Consider the following 16,543-nt stretch of genomic DNA (forward strand, 5'->3'; position numbering starts at 1 on the left):
GTCTCCTGAATGTTTTCTGTATGATCCTCATTAGTTTATGTGGGAGGAGTCTTCCTTAAGAGGGCTCTGTATGATACACAGCTTATTCTTAACTGAAAAAGGTAAGCATTTTGCTCTACCTGTTTCTTCAATGCAAATGAAGAATGCATGTTGCTTGTGTTCATTCTGTGTGTTACATGCCGCAATTATTGGAACAGTGGATGGAAGGTAGTATCAAAACCCTTACATATAAATAAGCAGGTAATTATTTCTATAAATAAATTTAATATATACTGCTTTTGACAACATGCTCTCAAATGTTCACACTAAATATTCCTGAAAATATGTATTTTAATATTTAAAGAAAAGGAATAAGTGGCTGTTTCTTATGAATGTTAAATCATTTAAATAATGATAACATGAAATCTGCTTCAGTGGCCTGAATTTCTTTAAAATAAGAAAAGGTTTTTAATTAAGTAAAAATATGTACAAATAACAGAATTATTAGATATTTTCCTTTAAGTCGCAAATTAAGGTTTATATAGGGTATTTATAAAAAGAGCTGAATTAGTAAAATCTGTATTCTTATACAGAGACTTGACAATTCATACACATAGTTTTATCAGTGGAATTAATGATAGGGGGGCATAGAAATGAATTTGTTTAAATTAACTAGATACAAAAAACAAAGAAAAATACATAGAATTACAAAAGAAGGGAAAGCTGAAAAAGAAACAAAAACAAAAAATGTGAATTTACAGACATACATGTATCTATAAATTGAAACCAAGATTCATTACATCATCCATGGTTGATCTATATTAAACAATTCTGCAAAGAACTGAAAATGCTTGATCATTTTATGTAATAATGGGCCATTTTAAAATATGTCTAGTAAGCATTATCAGCTATGAATTTCATAGATCTCATTTGTTGAGGTTTCATTGCACTGATTGAATCAGTCTTTCCATGATGTGCAAAAGAACTGTACCTTATTTCGGTAGGTAAAGATATTGTGAATCTTGAAAATTGACCATGAGTTGACGAATGGAGCCTATACTCATGCTTAAATTTGAGGAAGAACTCCTTCCTCTTCATTACTGAAGAGAATAGTTATCCCGACAATTCTCAAAAATTATTTCCCTGAAGTCCTCTGAAAATAACTCCTTGGAGTTTTCAGAAAAGAATGGGATGTGATTTATAAGGTAAACCTGAAATTCTCTGTGCTGGCTGTACCCGTTTTCTGCAGATAATGAGGAGACTAGTAATAACAGGAGTATACGTTCTTCTGTCTTGTCATTTTAATTGCATGCAGGTATTTGTAATTCTATTCTTAAGCAAAGCAAACCCACTCAATTAGTACTCATTTTCTTCTGTGGCTTTACGTGCATCCTTATCAAACTGTCCATTCTCATCTGAAAGAATGCATATTAGCAGTTCATCCTGAATGTTGTAATAAATACAATTTATTAAATGGGCCCTCTGGTTATAATAATTCTTGATATCATCCTTCTGGCTTGCGTTGTTAAGTTAAGCAGCTTTTCAATCCCCAACATGACATGCAAACCTAAATTCTCCTCTGGGTGGGCTGGGAGACTATACATATTCAAGGTACATGCTGGAGAAGGATGATGGGAAGTTCTCTTGCATGAGAGGAACTATCCTTGGATATGCCAAGTATTCACAAATATATTCCTTCCCTAGGGCTGTGAATAGCATTTGAAATTGGTGCTTCTCTCCCTGAAATGTTAAAGCAGCAATGTCCTCTGGAAGATTCATAGAGCTGCCTTAAAGGCTGTCCTCAGTTATCTTTGTGTGCATACATGGCAACATTTCCACTGGGGTCAGGCTGTGTATATAAACACACAGAGATGTGCACACATGTGTGCAGACAGCCAGGGAGCAACTTTGAAGGAACTATATGAACTTTCCAAAAGATGCAGGTACTTTAACACTTCAGAGACTTTAAAACTTCAAAGAAGGGTGCTTCGCTTGGTCAGTGGACTTTGTAAAGTGCCCTTGTATAATGCCCTAATACTTCTTTCTATATTGTTCTTGCTTCTAAACTAAAACTAAACTCTGTTTTTCAACAATCTTGAAAGGTACGTTAAAACAGTTTTTTAAAAAGTTTGCATCATTTTGCTTTCATTGCTATAGTGTGTCAGTGTAGTCAGTTATATCATAAGCCTTATGGAAATGCCCATTATCCATCTCTGGTACATTACTAATTTATACTGTATATTAGATGTAAATGATATGATTGTAGTATCATACTTTGAATGTACCCCAAGACAACAAGCTTATATCCAGATTTAGGCATGTGCAATATAACTAGTTGAAGTGGACCTGAAAATATTATGCAGATAGTTGGAGGATTCTCCTGAATGGATAATCTGTGGTCCTGGGATGGGGCTAAGAGAAGAGGAAGAATTATTGAAAATCAGACTGAGAGCTCTGCTCTTCGAAAGTATCTCCATCTAATTTTCAAAATCCCTTTTTTCCTCTGAAAGCTCTGTGCTGTAGACTATCCTAGTCTTCCCCAGTGCGGTATCCTCCAAATGGGAATATAACTTCTAGAATTCCAACCCCACATGATTATTTGTCAGTTTGTAAAGGCTAATCTATCTTATCAGCACTAGAAATAATTTTAAATAAATATACCAGCAGTAGTGTTCCCACACCCACATATGTAAATTTTGGGCAAAAGAGTGGATGAAGAGGCAGCTTAAGTATGCGACCCAACCTATCAAACATCAGAATTGTTAAATTATTCAGCAGGAAAAGTTTTATTTGGGTGGTGGAGGGAATTACGGTGTAATGAAGAGTTCCCATGTGCATGGTTTCCTTGACTGTCAAAATTCCTAATGGTCAGAAACTATATAAAACTACTCTGTATGTTGGAGTATACATTGTAGATTCTTCCAGTGGGGAAAGTCCATCCTTGACCACTACTAAATACTGCATGAGGCTGTTCTTGAAATGTGTATAGTTAATCAGTGCAAGTGTGATATCATGCTTGGAATGCTGTGGATAGCAAACACAAAATCGACTTGGCAGGGTGAAAATATATGCACGAAAGCTATTTTCCATACTGTACCCAGTTTTGCTTATAAATGATTTATTTATCCTTCTTAATTTTGTGGCTAAACTTTAGTTTTCATCACTGTACTATCTGCGCATTCACATGACATATTGGCAGAAGCAAACATGAATAACTTCATAACAAATGTGACTCTGTGATTAATCAGTCTGAGAATAATATCAGTTTTTTTAAAAAACATGTTGACAGTTTCTTTCTTTGGCATAGTAAAGAAGGCTTCCCGACCTTCTTTGTATGTCTGTATTTAAACACAAATGAACTGTAGAATGAGAAATTTAAAATGGCCAGCACTTTCAAATAACACCAAAACATTTACATAAATAAAATTCAAACCAAACTATTTACACCAGAATCCCTTCAATATAAATGATTGGGCAAATAATGTCAGACAGGGTTCATTACTTCAGAAATAGATGATGACATTTTAAATGGGTGTGCTACATTTCTGGGGTAATGAGGGTAATGTCTTTGAAAAACAAGTCGCAGTACCCCCCAAAATAAAAAAATTGTGGGTGGACTTTGATGGTTCTAGCCAACAAATGTTAGGGGCCTAATTCAAATGTTTCAGAAGCTTTGGGTTGTGAAAAATGGATAGGATAAGCCCAATCCACTTGGGATCATTACTCCTAAATCTACATATTACTGTTCTCTAATTTAATCCCTTGGTGGCTATACATTATGGGAGATGAAGTCTAACATATTCTTAATTGAATTGTGAAGGAGACACCTCAGGATTGTGGTGCAGAATTCACTAAAACTTTCATCTCCATGTGATGTGGTAATGAAAAAAAAGCCAGTTTGGTCTAGTGGTTAAGGCTCCAGGCTAGAAACCAGGAATCTGTGGGTTCTAGTCCCGCCTGAGGCATGAAAGCCAGCTGGATGACCTTGGGCCAGTCCCTCTCTCTCAGCCCAACTCACCTCACAGGGTTGCTGTTGTGGGGAAAATAGGAGGAGGAAGGAATGTTAGGTATGTTTGCCACCTTGAGTTATTTATAAAAAAAATAATAAAGGCAGGATAGAAAATAATAAAATAAAACTGGCATAAATAATTTATTGAGAGCTCAGTTATATTCCTGCAGTTATAACTGCTGTTAGTTGCCCTGGAGGGCTGGTTTACTATAGGGAAAGGCTGGGAACAGCCATCATAAAAACCGGCTCAGCTACACCCTTTGTTCTGCTGCCACATGGATATTACCAGCCTCTGAGAAGAATCCTAGGAGTTGGTTAGCTTTGTTTTTCAAAAAATATTTATTGCTTATATGCCTGTGAGTTTGAGGGAGGGTTGTTAACTAAAAGATGGGAGGTCGGCCATTGAAATTAAATACATATTTTGGTCCTTCACAAAAAGTATATCCTAGAGGGGGTAAAATGAATCTGTTGTATAATGTAGAAAAGTATACATTGTAAGCAAGCCAGTTTGGTGTTGTGGTTAAAGCATTGGGCTAGAAACTGGGAAACTGAGTTCTAGTCCTGCCTTAGGCATGAAACCAGCCGGGTGACTTTGGCTCAGTCCCTCCCTCTCAGCCCTAGAAAGGAGGCAATGGTAAAGTAAGGTCAACTTTTATTAGGTCTTTGACCAACACGTGTGTGTGTGTGTGTGTGTGTACATACATATAAAATACATAAAATGTACATTACATATGGCAATTAAAATAAGCTTTATGAGTTAAAGAGGAAAGGAAGGGGAGGGGAAAGAGTTGTACAGGTATCAAAGAAATGCAGTTTTGTTCGACAGTATTTGTTGCCTCACTCTTGTAGCAGCAAGGCGGAATTCGGCAATATTATAGGCGATGGTGCTTTCATGGTCTGCTAAAAGATAGAAGACATACTATTGGTTGCTTCTCCCTGGGAATTCCTTTATGGGTGGCTGGATTAATACCTCATGCAGGTTCAGGTAGAAATTACAGTACAATATGACTTGCTGAACTTCTCTGTGGAGTGGGAGTCACAGGGGCAAAGTCGTTTGTGGAAGGGAATTTTTTGATATTTACCATCAGTAGCTGTTGAAGGGAATGCATTGAATCTAGCCAGAACAAATGCTCTGCAGTGTCTATTGTTATTAGAGATTGACAATAACCAGCTGGCTTGGTGGTAAGAGACAGTCTCCAAGACTTACGTAGCCTTAGTGCTAAGCTAATACATTGCCATCCTGTGTCAAGGATCCTCTCCTTCTGTTTTCTTTTTGCTGGGTCATATCTCACGCTTGAGCGAAGTCATAGGCTGCCAGTTTTTTTCTCTAATGGTTATCTTCCAGGTAGATTATAAGTTATCTCTGTTAATAAGGAATGTCAGGCCTGTTGGCAGAGAAATGGGCACCAGATCCTGTACGGGCACCCTTCCTGTACCTGCCAGCAGCTCAGGGAGCTGATGACAAGTACAGCAAGGGTGCCCATGTTGGTTCTGAAGCACTTTTGCCTGCTTTGGATCTGAACAGTGCGCGTCCCTGTTGTTAACACATTCAGAAGCCTGTCAAATGAAAACATTTATTTGGTGTCACAAGAAAGAGTTTGATGCTGGGCAAATTGATTCTGCATTTCAGAATTAAGACACCACCACACAAAGAGCTTTCTGTTTTATGGTCTCTTTATATACTTTTACTGAAGGCATTTGGAGAAGGAACTGATCCAGTTATTTCAATACATACAGAGGTTGATATGGGAAGAAATACCATTCAAAGTATATGAATCTCAGGTTACATAGAGCTTCAAATTATACCTATGATATCCTAGAACACTTTGCTTTTCTGTCACCAATCTTGTTGTCAACCTGTTAAACTGCAGTAGACTTGCTAACTGAACTGCATTGCTTGAAAGCTCCTGACCTTAAATTAAAGGCACCTTAGCAAAGAAGTGCCTTCCCCCTCTCCAGTTTCCTAGTCTTGTTTGCCCTTGTCATAGAGGTTATAGAATGGTTTAAGGTTATAGATCTGGATGCTATATTGGAAAAGGAGATAATTGCAGTTCTGTTTTATTATTCTCTGTCCTCATATATCTCCCAAATCATGGGTTGCTTCTCTCATCTAATTTCCATGAGAACATATAAACTATTGGCACCCAGGGTCTAGTGTCTTCATGTGATTTAAATTCTTTTAGGCCAGTTTCAGTAGTGCCAATTAAAGTCCTTTTGAATCTCTTCCCTCTGCTGTTACATGGATAATTGAAAACCAACAAGCAGTTTTCAGTGAGCTCCATGTTTTTCTGTGTGTGTGTGTGTGTGTGTGTGTGTGTGTGTGTGTGCGCGCGCACGCATGCCACTTTTGTGGTGAATAGATGAGCTCCATAGGAAGCACATTTCTAGTTCAGACATGCACAATTTTTCTCTAGAGGTGTTTAAACAGGATTTTTCATACCCTCAATCTCCATATGCAGCAGTTGTCAGTTTCACCAGTGAAACTACTTCTGGTGGTTTATTTATTTATTGTTCCTTCCAGTCAGTTTTTGACTCCTAGTGACTGCCTAGACAAGTCCCTGCAGTTTTCTTGGCATTATTTATCAGAAGTGGTTTGTCCTTGCCTGCTTCCTAGGGCTGAGAGAGAGAGACTGGCCCCAGGTCCCTCAGCTGGCTTTGTGCCTCGGATGGGACGAGAACTCTCAGTCTCCGCGTTTCTAGCCTGATGCCTTAACCACTACACCATCCTGGCTCAGTTTTGGTGGTAAAACTGGCTCAGTTTACTAAATAAATTTGCTGGCATCAATCAGTTTCATTGATGCCAGCAAAAATTCTCCCAATCGCTTTTCTAGCTTTGGTTGCAACTGTTTAACAATGGGTATAGATTCTGTTTTAACTCTTCAGTGATGAATAGTATCCTTTAAAAGGAAAACATTTGAGAAGATGTTGATAAATCTGAGTGCTTTCCTCTTTAATTTCCATACTTTCATCAAAGAGTAGAAACATCAGTGATGAAAATGGTATCAAAGTAATTTGGTGAGATAACTGAAAATGACAGCGGAATAAACTAGAGGAATAACTGAGGTATTGTATCAGTCAAGTCTGAAGATACTTGCAGCTGTGATTAGGAATAAGGGAAGAAGTGTCTTTTCCATCATGGTAATTATCTTTAGAAAAGGAAATATACTCTGGACTAATGCACATTGGTGGAAGTATGGAAAGGTGCCTGAATACTGATGAAACATTAAATTAGACAAGTGATTTCAGCATTAGAAAACGTAATTCTCTTACAAAAACTGTGCAGGACCATGATAATTGCACTTTTTGTTTTTCTTATACCTTTTCTCCTCTCCTAATTTTCTCTTCTGCCCTCTTGCACATTTAGACTTCAGATGTTGCTAAATAAACATTATAGTACTGTAACGTGTTAAACAGCTAAACATTAGGCGGATCAAATCCAAAGACAATACTTGGTTTGGAGTGTATGACTGCCAGAATATTAGGAGGTAATGACTGATAGTTGCTCCGCTGACCTACATTTGCCATCGTCATTGCGTGACAAAACTAGGTCAACTTCTGTTTCAGTTCTGTATTACGTCTTGTGCTGTTTAGATTATATGAAGGTGAGCAGACTTGCGTGAATCTTCCTATACTGTTTTTCTTACATAATCTCTAATTTAGATACATCACAAATGCATAGTTCAATATACAGTAGTACAGAACCTACAGTTATGAAAAAAACTGGATTTTCCCCCTTTCAGAACCCAGTACCAAGTTTTGACTGGCCAAACTTTCACCTTCTCCTCCCATTGTTAATAGGTATTTTTACCTGAAATTAAGGCAAGGGTTTGTGGACCAAACCCTTGCCCTATTATTAAGGCAGCTGCTGGTGCTAAAGCTGTCCTAGTTACTTGCTTGGGCAGAAAATATATTTTAATGGTCCTCCTTCCTAGCTCTTGGTAATATGAAATGAATGTCCTACAACAGCTTTGTCCCATCTCACAGGCTTTTCCATGAATTTGAGAGGCCTTTCCAGTGCAGTACAAGAGCAGCAAGGCTGTGATCGTTCTCCAAAGCTGGATGTTGCTATATGTGTTTCTAAGTTGACTTGGCTCTTGCTCTCCAAATTCAGACAAATTAGAAAGTGTAACAATCAGCACAAGAAAATCTGCTATAGTTAGCTTATAATTTAAAAAATATGGAAAAGATCAGTTTCCAGGCTTGGCACTTTTTATTTTAATTATTCAGCTAGTATAGAATTGAAATCGTGTGGGGAAACATAAGATAAAATTCCCACTAAAAAGGGTTGGTCCACTACCTGTCATCTTGAAGATAGTATAAAAGAGCTTTCCTGAACTCCTTTGGAAGTATGATACAGATAGCTGGATTGTAGCTGAAAAGGTTTATTTTGTGGTATTGACATCCTTCCCCATTTTCAAACTAGAGATGCCGGAAGTCTTTGGGTTATGACAGCAATTGGGACCGGGATTGCCATCGCTAAGCGATGTGGTCGTAAAGTGCGACATCACATGACCTCATCACTTAGCAACAATAATCTCTGCAGTCCTAATTGCTGTCATAACCCAAGACGTGGGTCGTTAAGCGGGAAGCAGCGGGGGTACCAGGTAAGGAGGGAGGCGCCACAGAGGGGTGTATGTATATACAGGTAGTCCTTGCTTACCAACTATCTCATGACTGTTTGAGCTTACAACGGCGCTGTAGACTTACGACTGGTCCTCAAACTTGCAGCTGTTGCAGCATCCCCACAGTCGCATGATTGCGATTTGGGTGCTTGGCAACCGGTGTGCATTTATGATGGTCACAGCATCCCATGGACACGTGATTGCCATATGTGACCTTCACAGCCAGCTTCCGACAAGCCAAGTCAGTGGGGAAGCTCACAGTAAGTCACAAGTTGCGGTCACGTGGCGTCATGCTCAACGACCACTCGTGATTCTCTTGATGATCACAGCTTGGCATGGTCATGTGATGTTTCATGTAACAACCACGCCACTTAGTGACAGAGTTTCCAGTCCCAATTGCGGTCATTAAGTGAGGACTGCCTGTGTATGTGTTTAATATATTGTCCTGACAAGCAGGAGCCACGCCGAGACGAATAGGTCTCTAGTGTTTTATTACTGCTACGTTAGACAGAAAATCCTAACAAACTGAAGAAGTGTGGGAAAACCCAGACAGATAAACCCCAAAAGTCAAGGCGGGTCTGTTCTGTGTCTCTTTGAATGGCTGCTCAGTTCCTCGCTACTACGCATGCGTTTTCCCCCTGGATCGGGGCCCCCTCCTGCTCGCCATCAGTGCTCATGACAGATATCTCCATATCTGCCCAACTCTGGGTGGTATTAATCAGTGCTTCCACTTGCAGTCTGCACTTCGTATCATGTATATGCAAGAAAGTGAAATGTATGTGGCAGGAGGTGCTAATGGCTACAAAGCGTTGCAAGGCAAAAAAATGGATTAGTTTGAGAGAAGCTGAAAAGAGTGGGTGGTACTTCATGCACAGTTTTGAAGGTCTAGACGTTTTCCAGAATTGTGTTAAAATTGATCTTTCTCCCTATAAAACATATTATCGATAGGAATTTGTTGAAAAAAATGCAATCTTTAGTTCAGTTTCCTGCCCTTCTGCATGAATGGAAACTGTTTTCACACATAGACATTTTTTGGAGAGCAGCCCTCATGCCACATAGAGCGCAGAGAGTTTTCTTGCAGGGAGCCTTTCGTGTACATCAGGGCACTGCCGGAAGGCAAAAGCTTTAAAACCCACCAATCGTGGCTGGAAGATTGTACACATAGCTTGAATTTTACTCATTGTTTCTTAGAGGCTTTGGAGAATAATGGCAGGAGTACTGTGATAAGAACAGGTAAACTGGGATACCACTAGACTGCGTGCATATGAAGTGTCAGTGACGTTTCCAGAACGAGCCAGTGGATAATGTGAGACGTTGACCTTTCAGCACAAGAAGTTTGCTATCAAACGCTGGAATGCTGCTGTGTACAGCAAATGCAGGGAGGAATTAAAACAATGCATAGCGAAGTATGTTCAGTTCCAGGTGCTTGTGTGCCAGAAGAGTAACAAGTGGTTAGTGATAAAATGCACTTGTCTTGTTTTAGAGCCAATAGCGTTCATAAGGATTGTCAAAAATTAGGGATCGAAGAGTAGAATACCTGTTACTGTGCACAGTGGGAGATATATTAAAAATATTGATAAAAATCACTGAATGTAGATTAGCTAAACCCGACTATAGTTTTTACTGTTTGCATTAAAGTGATATTCTGGGATTAAATTAAAGTGATATTCAGGGATGCTTTTTCCCCCTTTCATTCTCTCTATTCATGGATCTATCCTCATTCTTTCTGTTCAGCCAGTTTGGTGTAGTAGTTAAGGTGCTGGCCTAGAAACCAGGAGACTATGATTTCTAGGTCTCCCTTAGGCATGAAAGCCGGCTGGGTGACTTTAGGCCAGTCCCTCTCTCTCAGCCCAACCCATCTCATAGGGTTGTTGTTGTGGGGAAAATAGGAGGCAGGAGTATTCAGTATGTTTACCGCCTTGTGTTGACCAAAATATATTTTAAAAGGCAAGATAAAAATCCAGTAGTAACTATAATAACAATGTAACAGTTAGTGCGGCTCAACAGATGGCTGTAAGATAGAAGTCCGCAACACCATGCAAGGTTGTATTCACGTATGTTGGAATTGCCCTGACATGCTGTGGTCTCTTCCATATCTGCTCTAAGTAGTCGAGATAGGGATATCCTGTAGAGTGAGCAGAACCCCTGCTGAATGGTACTGCATTTGCCTGCTATTTAGGACTGAGAATCTTAGTTATTCGTGCCTAGAGAAATATGCCTAGCCCCTAGCTGACCTTGGCTATCTTGGAATAGCTATGCAGGACTGACTTGGTTAGTACTTGAATGGAAGATTGGACCTTCCCGCTGAGCAGAAAGTTGAAAAAAACCTCCTGAAAGAAGGCAGTGCAGACCCCTTTTGTATTATTGCTAAATGAACTGTATTGATACGTCCTTGCAGACATCAGGAATCAAGCTCAGCTAGAGGGAGTCTTTAGTTATTTAGGTGGTACTGCATGAGGTTCAGCTTTTGGTGAATGCATAGACAGATGCTTGCCATACCAACCTGAGAAATTCTTTACTGTTAATCTAAAAAGTTCTATTAATTGTCTTGGTTTTTTTAAGTGTGTGTGTATGTGTGTGTGTGTCGTCGTTGCCCTGTGAATAATCATTGTATATTATTACATCCTGGTAAGAACTTTCATTAATGCTCATTCATCACATACGAACATTGACTTACTTGCTCTGTAGACTTTAAAGAAAATACAATATAAAGAAATGCTTTATCAGCTATAATGGAGAAAGGATAATTCTTTTTGTTAAAAATGACTTAAGTTGATGAAATGAAGCACTACTTTCAGTACCTGAAGTTGAAGTATCTTTAGCTTCCAAGTGTCTCAGCAACAATTCCGTTTTATTCTGATCCATATGAATGAGCAGCTCCCTCATCATCAAAGGAGCTCACTCAGAGTGAGGGCATGTACGAATTCATTGTTAAAATTAATAAATCTTTGTTTTCCAGGTTCCTTACCCCCAATTAGGATATACAAAGCCAAGGTTACCCCTATGCTCTCATATGGAGCTGAGTTTGGGGCTTAAAACATGTACCGTTACTAGAACAAACACAATCACAGCATCTGAGAAGTAGCTTGGGTGTGAATAAAAGGACCTCAGCTGCTGCAGTTAAAGCCAAATTGGGAATTCATACAATTTGTTCTTTGTCTAAAATCAGGGCATATAATTATTGGTGCAAAATCAATGCTCTCAAAACTGACAGACTCCCAAAATTGTGTCTGCTGCAACAGACTAAATCTCAGAGACTTCTTGGATTGCACAACTGACAAATTATATCAGGAGCTGTGGTCTCCCTGTTTCTTGTCCAACTGTCTCTGGAAAACAAGTTTAAAAGATTGCTGCAGAAATAATTTTGGATATAGAAGCTCAGAGAATTATAGCTAGCCTTAGTAAGGCTGGCACATTGAAATGGATGAGTCGCTATAAATGCATGTTCTAAATTGCCAAATACTTAAACACAGAAATGCCAAAACATTTTAGGGTGATATTAGCTGAAGTGAGATTTGAGCAGCTGGACACAATGGTTAAATATGAAAGGTTTAACCAAATTCCTTATGACAAACGTACTTGTATTTGAGGAACCCCAGAGATAGAGGACATAGCACACACATTATTTGAATGTCAACTATATAAGAAAGAGATCAGTAACTTGGACTGCACATTAGACGAACAGCCTGTAGGGATCCTTATATTAAAACAACATATTTCATGTGTGGTCAGAAGCCAAACATAAAAGGTGAATGCTCTCAAAATGAATATTATTCCCAGATTAATTTGTATTCTGAGAGGAATTCCAGTTCAAACATCTGAAAAATATTTTCAGAAAACAAATCCTTGGTTAAGAAAATTTTTGTGGGGTTCTTCGATTCTGAGAATATCTTTACAGAAAATACAACTAACAATTAATGAGGGAGGATTCAGTTTTCTGAATTTGGAGCTATATCATCATGCTTACCTATCGTCAAGTATTAATTACTGGAAGCCAGCAACTGGTGTCAATTTTCCGATTTGGGCAAGTTCGGAATATACATATATAGCACCCTTGGTTGGATGGACAGTATTAGGATTAAAACACACTAGAAGCCTAGTATCTATGGAAACAATTATTTCAGCTAGAAAGTTATGGAATGGAATGTCTAATAAAAGATTTTACTCCTTTTCCCATGCTAAATTGACTTTATGGGGAAACCCAATTTTAAAAATTGGGGAAAAGGTGGTGGTATGGAAAAATTGGACGGAGGCAGGGATATTGACTTTGGACCAATCAACAGACAATGATGATGAATTTTTAACATACACCATGTTAAAAGATAAATATCATCTATCAGATGTAACCCAATGGCAATATTTACAGGTACAACATTTGTTAACAACATTGTTTGGACCAGCAGCATTTTCAGCTTCTGAGGCACCAGAGATACTAGAACAAGTTGTTAAATCCTGTAAAACTAAAAAAACCTACTATGAGTTTTTATAGATGTTTGCTATCAATAAATCAATTTGATATGCAGATGCTAAGAAATGAGTGGAACAAAGACTTAGAGGTTCCCATATTGCCTAGACAATTGGAGAGCATCTTAACTTCTATAGCAAGAGTGTCACCAGACCTCAAACTACAACTTATACAACAAAAAATAATATTTAGAATTTATTGGACTCTACTTTGCTTGTATAAAAAAGGACTAAGACAGCATTCTGTTGGAGATAGAATAATGCTTCTTTAAGAATAATGCTTCTTTAAAACTCATGTTTTTACAATGTCCTATACTTACCAAGTTTTTGGAGAAAGTGGTGGACTTTATAAATATGCCTGCAACAAAAGCTAAAATTTTCAGGGGATAATATTCTCTTGAATTACATACCTGTTACATAGAATTTGACAACTGGACAATGTAAATGGATTCTCCGTGCCCTTACTATGGCCAGAAGACTAATATTGCAGCATTGGAAAGATAAATGTACAGCCCCATTTATTCAATGGATTGAAAACCTGATTACACTTGCTACCTATGAGCAGATTGTCTATGGATGTAGACTTTGTGTGGACAAGTATAATGAAATATGGAACTCATTTGTACAAGATACAGTAGGTTAAAAAGAGAACGACAGTTATATAAATGTATTAGAAATAAATATACCTATAAATATTAGGTAATATATAAAATATAAAATAGAATTGTAGCTGTTAACTGTTATAACGATATACTTCGTTTCTTTTTTCACTTTTTAAAGCACTTTTTATGTGTTTTTTCCTTGAGAATGTATGTATTTGCATCGTGATTTTCTTTGTGTTTTGTTCTTTTTCTGTCACTATTTAATTTAAAATTTAATAAAAAAGAACCCTAAAATTACATAAAATACAGCCCTTTATCTGAACAAAATAGTATAATTGAGAACTGCAAATGTGGATCTGATTGGGGTAAATTGTAGGGGTGACAGAGAAATATGATTTGCATTTTCTTTTAGTTATGTCTTTTACTCTATTTTGTAACATATGGTCTGTTATTCTTCTGTATTTTATATTTTGTATTCTGATATGGCCTAATGGCTAACCAATAAATTATTATTACAGTTGGTTGCACAGTCAGCCAGATGTTTAGACTGGATTTGGCATTTTTGTCCACCTACTGAGTCCTTCCCAAGCCTTGGGATAGACAGATGTTATTGTTCAATAATATTAAAGGTATTGTCATAGGATGTAAGCTGTTCCAAGTAAAGCTGCCTATTGCAATTGACTGATGGTGATCTTGTCAATGCCAGTGGTGTTCAAATGGTGCTCCAGATGTTTTAGAATTGCACCCAAGGCGCCTATTACTATTGGTACTGTCTTTGTTTTCTTTTGCCACAGTTGTTCTACTTCTATTTGCAGGTCTTTATATTTTGTGATTCTCTCCAGTTCTTTCTCTTCTATTCTGCTGTCTCCAGGTATTGCAAAGTCTGCTACCCAGACTTTTTTGTCTTTCTTATCAACAGTTGTTAAGTCTGGGGTGTTGTGTGGCAGATGCTTGTCTGTTTGAATTCTAAAGTCCCAGAACACTTTAGCTTCTTCATTTTCTATTACTTTGTCTCTTTTGTGGTCCCACCAGTTCTTGCTTGTGGGCAGGTGGTATTTCTTGCAGATATTCCAATGCACCATTGTTGCTACGTTGTCATGCCGCTGTTTGTAATCAGACTGTGCGATCTTCTTGCAGCAGCCAACTAGGTGGTCCACTGTTTCTTCAGCTTCTTTGCAGAGACGGCATTTGCTGACTGTTGCTGTCTTCTCAATTCTGGCTTTATATGCACTTGTTCTTAAGGCTTGTTCTTGTGCAGCCAGAATTAGCCCCTCTGTCTCTTTCTTCAACTTTCCTGTTCTTGACCATTGCCAGATCTTGTTGTTATCTGCTTTGCCTGCTAGTTTTTTTATGAACTGGCCATGTAATACCATGCCTTGCCGTGTCTCTTTTCTATTCTTCATTTGGTCTTTTTTATAGGCCAGTTTGGTCTCTTTGGTATTCCATAAGCCTTCATGGTGTACTGGCTTCAGTGCATTTTCTTCACTGTCCTTCAGATATTCTTCCAGTACCCTTTTTTCTTCTTCAACTGTCTGGTGTACTTGCAATATTCCATGCCCACCTAGGCTGCTTGGTAAATAGAGTCTGTTAGCGTCGCTGCATGGATGAAGGACATGATTCATTGCCACTGTTTTTCTGGTCCTTGTATCCAGGGCTTCTAGTTCAGGTTGAGTCCAGTCCACTATTCCAGCTGTATATCTAATGACTGGAATTGCCCAGGTGTTAATTGCCCTGATGGTATTTCCGCCACTGAGTTTGGACTTTTAAGATCTTCTTCACTGTTCTGATGTATTCACTACTAACCTTCAGTGTGGTTGATGTTGTCAGCCTAAAGGATGTCCAGGTATTTGCAGCGATCTTTTTCATCCAGACTCTTGATGTTATTTCCATAGAACATCTTGATTCCTTCAGTTTTCACTATTTTTCCCTGTTGATGGTAAGGGTGGCACATTTGTCCAGTCCAAACCCCATTGCAATATCTTGGCTGTATATTCGGACAGGGTTGAGCAGTGATTCCATTTCAGATGGTGGATGATGTTTTTCCATACAGCTTCAGATCGTCCATGTAAAGGAGGTGGGACAGCCTGGCAGAGGTTTTTGATGTTTGATAGCCATGGCCTGACTTGTTCAGTATTGTTGACAGAGGAATCAATGGAGTGACAAACAGTAGTAGTAATAGTGAGTCTCCTCGAAAGATTCCTCTCTTGATGTTAACCTCTCCCAGTCTATCACCATTGACCAGCAGTTGTGTCTTCCATGGTGCCATTGAACTTTGCATAAAGTTTCTGATGTTTCTATTGACTCCTGTTATTTCTAGGCACTTGATTATCCAGTGATGTGGCAGGGAGTTGCATGCCTTCTTGAAATCAGTGCAAGCTACGTTCAAGTTGGTCTTCCTTCTCTTACAGTTTTCCAAAATCATCTTGTCAGTGAGGAGCTGATCTTTTGTCCCTTTGCTGTTTGGGCGGTTTCCTTTCTGCTCAGATGGAAAGAGCTTGTTTTCAACTAGATGCTGTTGGACTGCATCAGCTTCTATACCAGTTAGTAATTTGTGGTGCTGCCCCTTTTGTTGGATCTTTCATTATCAGGTAGGTTTTACCAAAGGTTAACCAATCTTCAATTTCACCTCCTTGCAGTATGTTGTTAAACTGCTTGGCTATGAGTGGGTGCAGACCAGTCAGATGTTTCAACCAAAAACCATGCAGTTCATCTTCACCTGGTGCTGACTAATTCTTGATCTTCCTTGCCCCTTTCTCCTCCATTTCTGCTGTTATTAAGGTTCTTTCATTTCAGCGTCTTCTTTTTTCATTCTCCACCTCCTTTACCCCAGCTGCATTCTTGTATTTCTTTGTGTTGTCCATAGTTGT

At 38.6% G+C, this 16,543-nt stretch overlaps 1 protein-coding gene across 8 annotated transcripts in view; it reads left to right on the plus strand.

Annotated features, from left to right (window-relative positions):
• FBXW11 (F-box and WD repeat domain containing 11) overlaps window positions 1–16,543 on the plus strand; it is a 91,797-nt gene that overhangs the window by 21,988 nt on the left and 53,266 nt on the right. The window lies entirely within an intron of this gene.

This window comes from Candoia aspera, chromosome 1 (assembly GCF_035149785.1).
Source record: "Candoia aspera isolate rCanAsp1 chromosome 1, rCanAsp1.hap2, whole genome shotgun sequence".
NCBI classification, from domain to species: Eukaryota; Metazoa; Chordata; class Lepidosauria; order Squamata; family Boidae; genus Candoia; species Candoia aspera.